Genomic DNA, 6,559 nt, shown 5'->3' on the forward strand with positions numbered 1-6,559 from the left:
GAATAAATACGGCGCTGCCGGCTCAGGCCTGCCGGCACCTCCACTCGCTCTTCTCCGGCCCGTACTCGAACGCCTTCCTGCGGGGGGGGGGACGTGGGGACATCAGTGCTGCGGTGTCCCCCAGTCCCCCCTCCCCGCCTCAGGGGGGTCCCCACCAGCCCCCCTGTACTCACTCTCGCCCGGGCGCGGTGGCCCGGCAGACCAGGCCGGCCTGGCACGGGCAGATCTGGTTGATGCTGAAGGCCAGACCCCCGGGGGGGACGTGGCAGCTCTGGGCCAGCTCCAGGCGCCGCTGGCACACCCGCTCGCCGTGCCGCCGCGCGCAGCAGCCGTCCGCGCCGCAGTCCTCGTCCCGCTGGCACCGGGCTCCTGGCAGGGGGGGGGGGAAAAAGGGGATTAGGGGACCCCCCCACACACACACACACAGGCTGGGGGAGCCGCAGGGGCCGGGTGCCCCCAGCACCCGTTGGCTTTGCGCCGTCGAGGCTGATGCCGGAGGTTGGCGCCCGCCCCACCGGCATCGCTCAGGTCACCGGGGTGAGGCTGGCGGGGATGTCCCTTGTGTGTGTCCCCCCCCCATCCCCGGTGCCGTCTCACCCTCCTGCCCGTCGGGCACGGGCTGTTGGCATTTCCCGAACATGCAGAGGAGGCCGTGGGCGCAGTGGGGGTCCCGGCGGCAGTACTGCCCCGCGGGGCGCGCGGGCAGGCACAGCCCGAAGTGCTCGTCGCAGAAGTGTCCGGGGGCGCAGGGGGTGGCCGGGCTGCACGGGGTCACCTGCGTGGAGAGGGGGGGACACACACACACACAGAGCACATCAGGGCACCGGGCCCCATCCCTGACCCCGGGGTAAAGCGAGAAACAGCAGCAGGGGGGCAAAAAAAATGCGTTTGGGCGTTACAAAGTGGAGCACGGGGGGTGTGTGCGGGGGGGCGACCCATCTCCGCGGGAAACATCCCCCCGCTGCCGTTCTGGGTGTTTTTTTCTCGGGAAAAGAAAACCCGGCGGGGTTTTGGGGGGAAAGGGGAAGAGCAGGGGGGGGGCTGGCGGAGCCCGTAAAAGTCCTGCTCCAGGTGAGGCTCGAACTCACAACCTCGGCATTGCTCGCGTACTGCCCTATAAGTACCGCGCGCTGACCGATTGCGCCACTGGAGCGCCCGGCGCCGCCCGCCGCGCCCGCGCCCCCTCCCGGCCCCGCCGCCCGCCCGGGACACGCCCCCTCCGGCAGGCCACGCCCACAGGCCGCGCCCCACCCGTTGCGCTGCCCCCCCCCCCCCATTCAGCTGTAAATTCACCCCCGACCCTGCGCCCACCCTGCTCCCGCTCCCCCCCCCCGGCTGTAAATCCGGCCCCCACCCGGCTACAAATTCTACTCCCCCCCCCCGGCTGTAAACTCAGCCCCCACCCCGCTAAAAATCCCGCGCCCACCCTGGTCCCGCTCCCACCCCGACTGCAGACACTTCTCCCACCCTGGCTGCAAACTGTGCCCCCACCCCGGCTATAAATTCTACTTCCCCCCACCCCGGGCTGTAAACTCAGCCCCCACCCTGCTAAAAATCCCGCGCCCACCCCTGCGCCCACCCTGCTCCTTCTCCCACCCCGGCTGCAAACTGTGCCCCCACCCCGCTCCCACCCCGGCTGCAAATTCTAAACACACCCCCCCCCCCGCTGTAAACTCAGCCCCCACCCTGCTAAAAATCCTGCGCCCACCCTGGTCCCGCTCCCACCCCGACTGCAGACCCTTCTCCCACCCCGGCTGCAAACTGTGCCCCCACCCCGGCTATAAATTCTACTTCCCCCCCCCCGGGCTGTAAACTCAGCCCCCACCCTGCTAAAAATCCCGCGCCCACCCCTGCGCCCACCCTGCTCCCCCAGGGACCCCACGCCGCGGTGTGTGTGTGCGTTTGGGGGGGCACCCCCCGACTCACCTGCTCCGGGTTGCCCCCCGGGCTGCCCTCGCGGGGGGGGTGCTGGGGCAGGGAGTACATCCAGGCCCAGAGGTGCGCGGGGGCCACGGGCAGGAGGGAGGCGACGAGGCAGAGCAGGGCCGGGGCCGTCACCATGGTGGCGGGGGGGGCGCTGGCCTGCCCGGGCTCGCGGCCTCTGGCTTTAAGTAGCCCCCGGCCTATCTGGGCCCCCGCTGCTCAAACTGTTTGCCCCCCTAATGGGGAGGGAGGCGGCAATCAGGGGTTAAGGGATTTACATAATTGCCAGCCGCCCCCCGCCCGGGGGCAGCAGCCCCCGAGTAAACGGCCCCCTCGGAGCAGTCTGGCTCCGGCGCCTGGGGGGGGGCTGCAGCCCTGGGGGGGGGTCCCTGCCAGCCCCTGGGGTCCCCCCGGGCTCGGGGTGACAGTGGGTGCCAGCGCCCTGCCAGGCCGCCAGCGGCTCATTACAACAGCGGGGTTCGGTTCCCGGGTTTGTGTCGTGTCCCCCCCCCCCCCCCCCCCTTTTTCCTGGGGCGCGGGGGACAGCGAGGATGAGGAGGAGGCAGAAGGAGAAAGCGGGGGGCAAAGGTTGGGCCCCCCCAGGAAGGGCAGCGGCGGGCACCTGGTTGGCATCTGGGCTGTGTGTCGTGTCGTGTCCCCCCCGCTCGCCAGCCCCCCCCCTTGTGTCCCCCCCCTCGCACACCGTCCCGGGGGTGACGGGCTTTGCGCCCTCCCTAACGGGTTTGCTAACGAGGTGTTTGCGTGTCCCGGCCCTTATCTCCCCCCCCGGCTGGCACCGGCGCTGGGCAAACCCGCAACCCCCCCCCCCCCCGAGCGGATCCCCCAGACAAAGCCACCACCATGTCCCCAAACAGGCGGGGGGGCAGGGGGGGCTCAGCCGGGGCCTCCCCGCGCTCCCCCCAACCTCTCCAATACACTTCGCAGTGGGAAGAGCCCCCCCCCCCGCCCCGGTTCCCCGTTGCCAGGCTGTGGCACGAGGAGGGGGGGGGACGAACCCCCGGGGCAGGAGCTGGTGGCTCGCTGGGAGTGGGGGACACCGGGGTGTCCCCTCCTTTGGGCTCCAGGGACGCGTCCTGCTGCGGGGAGGGAGATCACCCCCCCCCCCCCCGTGGGGTTCCCTCGCTGCGGCGGGGCGCTTGCCCCCAGTTCGTGCCTCAGTTTTCCCGTCTGTAAAAGGGGCGGCTGGTGGGCGACCCGGGCGCAGCTCCGCGAGGGGACACCCCGCACCGGGGGCTTCACAACCACCGCGGCTGCTTGCACCGGGATGGGGGGGGACGACAGGACCCCCCCCAAACTCGCCGTGGTGCAGGAGGTGCCGGTGCCCCGGGGCAGGACCCGGCCCCGCACATCGCCCCCCCCCTCGCCCTCCGCGTTTGCGCAGCGGCTTAGGGAGCAAATATTGACCCCGCTGCTCCCCCCATCCGCCCCCCGCTGGGCGATTGCCCCGACGCTGCTGCCCCCGCCTAATCCCCCCCGCGCCACCGAGACCCCCCCCCGGCAGCTCTGCTCCCCCAAACCCCCCGGGGCTTCCCCCAGCCTCAGCAGCTCGGGGGGGCCCATGTGCTCCCCCAGCCCCGCGGGGCTGCCCCCCCCCGTGCCCCCTGTGCCAAAACCCCGGGGTCTGGCCCCATCCCGCCCTGCCGAGGGGTTTGGGGGCTGATGGGGTCACGTTCCCCCCCCCCGCAGCTGCTGAGGCCTGGGAGGAGTTGGGGGGGGGGGGGGCTGGATCCTGCTCCCCCCCACCCCGATCTGCTGTGCAGGCAGCGGTGTGGGGGGACACTGGGCGAGGGGGGGCGGTGAGATGGGGTGGGGGGGTGTGCACACGGCTGGGGGGGCGCGGGTGGGGGGTGCGCAGGGGCGCACGTGGGTGCCCGTGGATGTCTGTGGGTGCCTGTGGGTGTTTGCGGGTGCCTGTGGGTGCACGCGGGTGTGCGGGGGGGCCCGTGGGGGCATGTGTGTGTCTGGGGGTGTCCATGGATGCACACGGGTGTTTGTGGGGGTCTGGGGGTGTCAGTGGGTGTCAGCGGGTGCCTGTGGGTGTCAGTGGGTGCACGCGGGTGTGCAGGGGTGCCCGTGGGGGCATTTGGGTGTCCATGGGTGTGCAGGAGTGTGTGGGGGTGTCTGTGGGTGTCCATGGGGGTCTGTGGGTGCTCACGGCTGTCTGTGGGTGTCCACGTGTGTCTGTGGGTGTCTGTAGGTGCCTGTGGGTGTCCATGAGTGTCCATGGGGGTGTCCGTGGGTATCTGTGGGTGTCTGTGGGTGCCCTTGGGTGTCCATGGGGGTCTGGGGGTGCCCGTGGTGTCTGTGGGTACCTGTGGGTGTCCATTGGTGTCCGTGGGTGCCCCGAGGGGTGTCCATGGGGGTCTGGGGGTACCTGTGGGTGTCCGGGGGTGCCCATGGGGGTCTGGGGGTACCCGTGGGTGTTCGGGGGTGCCCCTGGGGGTGCCCATGGGGGTCTGGGGGTACCCGTGGGTGTCCGGGGGTGCCCCCGGGGGTGCCCATGGGGGTCTGGGGGTACCTGTGGGTGTCCGGGGGTGCCCCCGGGGGTTCCCCGCTCCCGCCCGAGCAGCGCTACAGCCCCGAGAGCGAGCACCAGGCGCGGTGCGGGGGTATAGCTCAGTGGTAGAGCATTTGACTGCAGATCAAGAGGTCCCCGGTTCAAATCCGGGTGCCCCCTCTTTTTTTTTTTATTTTTTTTTTCTTCTTCTTCTTCTTCTTTTTTTTTTTTTTTTTTTTTTTTTGTTAAATTTTTAGCCATATTACGCTCCAGGTCAAGAAAGATGTTTTCTTTCTGCGCCAGCCGCCCGCGAGCGGGGACATCCCGGAGCAATGAGACCCTGACGCGGATTCACGGCCGAGCAGGGCCGAGGTCCGGGTGTCCCTGGCTGAGCCCCCCCCCCCCCCCTAAAACCCCCTCCTCCGGGTCCAACAGACCCCCGGCCGGGCGAAGCCCCTTCCCCTGAGCATGCGGAGTGGTGGCGGAGTTGTGTCAGCAGTATTATAATCGTATGTAAATTCTGACCAATCGTGCTGGAGGGGATGGACTTGGCAAACCCCCAACTCCGCAAGTTTTGTGTAGGAACGTTGCTGGGAAAGTCCCGTCGGGGGGGGGGGGGGGGGGGGGGGTTGGTTTGTGGGTGACCACCGAGCCCGCGGGTTTGTGCAAACCCTGAAGTAAAGAAGCGCTGCCTGTCCTGCGGGGGGCGCTTAGCGCCCATCACCGGGCCATCGACCCCCTTTTTGGGGCATTTTCACCCCTTTTAGTCGCTCCCCAACCCCATGGAGCGAGGGGAGGTGGTGTCCTGCCCCCCCGCAGCCCCCCGCAGCCCCCCGCAGCCCCCCGCAAGCGCGGGTGCCCCCCCGGCGGGGACGGCGCTTGCTCCTGCGGAAGGATGGAGCCAACTCTCTGGCAGTGGCACCCCCCCCCCCCCCCCCGACTGTTGCCCCCCCCCCCCGACTGTTGCCCCCCCCCCCCGCCCCCGATTCCTCAGTTCAGAGCAGCCAAAGGGCCCCACATCGCTCCCGCCCCCCCCAGCTTTGGCCGCGGGGGTCAGGATCCCCCCCCAGGCCCTCGGCCCGGGACGTGTCTCCGCAGGTGTTTGCACCCTCCTCCTGCCCCGGCACCCGCGGCTGAGCCACCCCCGGGGACCCAGGGATGGGGGGGTTGGGGGCGCAGGCTGAGCCCCCCCCCCCCGCCAAAACGCTGCCCAAAGTGTGGTGTGGGCTGAGCGCGGGGGGGGCTGGAGCGTCCGGCAGCTCCCAGGGCTCTGCGGTGTCAGCTGGACCCCCCCGTGACCCCCCCACCCTGTGACACCCCCCCACCCTGTGTCCCCCCCACCCTGTGTCCCTCCCACCCTGTGTCCCCCCACCCTGTGACAACCCTCCCCCCGTGACCCCCCCCCCCCCCAATCCCCCCAGTGCCCCCAGTAACCTGCCGCAAAGGGAATAACTGGGAGACAAACACTTCTGCATCCCCCGTGGCTTTGCCGGGGGGGTGGGGGGGCCCCGGGGGGGGGTGACTGAGGGGTGCTGGACCCCCCCCAGACACGGTGGCTGCCATTGTCCTGCAGCTGCTCCGGCTCCTTGTCCCCAAGGGCGGCGTGTGGGGACAGGCAAGGCCACGGGCTGGGCTGGGGGGGCCACGTACCCCCCCCCCGGGGCTGGGGGGGCTCAGCCGGGCACACTGCCCCCCCCCGCAGCACGGTGCGGGGTCACCGACCCCCGGCTGCCCGCACTGGGGACCCCCCAGCATCAGCGTTGTGTCCCCCCCGTGTTGCTGGGGGGGGTGTCGGCACATGGAGGGGGGGTCAGCACATGGAGGGGGGGCCAGCACATGGAAGGGGGGGTCAGCACATGGAGGGGGGGGTCAGCAGATGATGGAGGGTTCAGCACATGGAGGGGGGGTCAGCACATGGAGGCCCATTTCCATGGGGGCGGGGGGGGCAGCGCAGGCTCGGGGCAGCCGCCAGCCCTACGCGGGATGGGGGGGCACTGCCCCAGCCCCCCCACTTCGGGGTCGGGGGGGGGTGTTGGGGGGGTGTCCTGCCCCCGGCTCCAGCCCCACCCCCGGCCCCACCCCCGGCCCCACCCCCGGTTCCCGCCCGGGCTCCGGCTC

The 6,559-nt window shown here is 70.8% G+C and overlaps 2 non-coding genes across 2 annotated transcripts; one reads left to right on the forward strand and one right to left on the reverse strand.

Moving 5' to 3' along the window:
- Positions 1-1,063: 1,063 nt before the first annotated feature.
- Positions 1,064-1,153, reverse strand: TRNAI-UAU (transfer RNA isoleucine (anticodon UAU)). Its single transcript is given in 2 exon segments — positions 1,064-1,099; positions 1,116-1,153. It is a non-coding gene; the product is annotated as a tRNA-Ile (tRNA).
- Positions 1,154-4,549: 3,396 nt separating this feature from the next.
- Positions 4,550-4,621, forward strand: TRNAC-GCA (transfer RNA cysteine (anticodon GCA)). The gene has a single exon. It is a non-coding gene; the product is annotated as a tRNA-Cys (tRNA).
- Positions 4,622-6,559: the final 1,938 nt, after the last annotated feature.

This window comes from Athene noctua, chromosome 25, assembly GCF_965140245.1.
Source record: "Athene noctua chromosome 25, bAthNoc1.hap1.1, whole genome shotgun sequence".
NCBI lineage: Eukaryota > Metazoa > Chordata > Aves > Strigiformes > Strigidae > Athene > Athene noctua.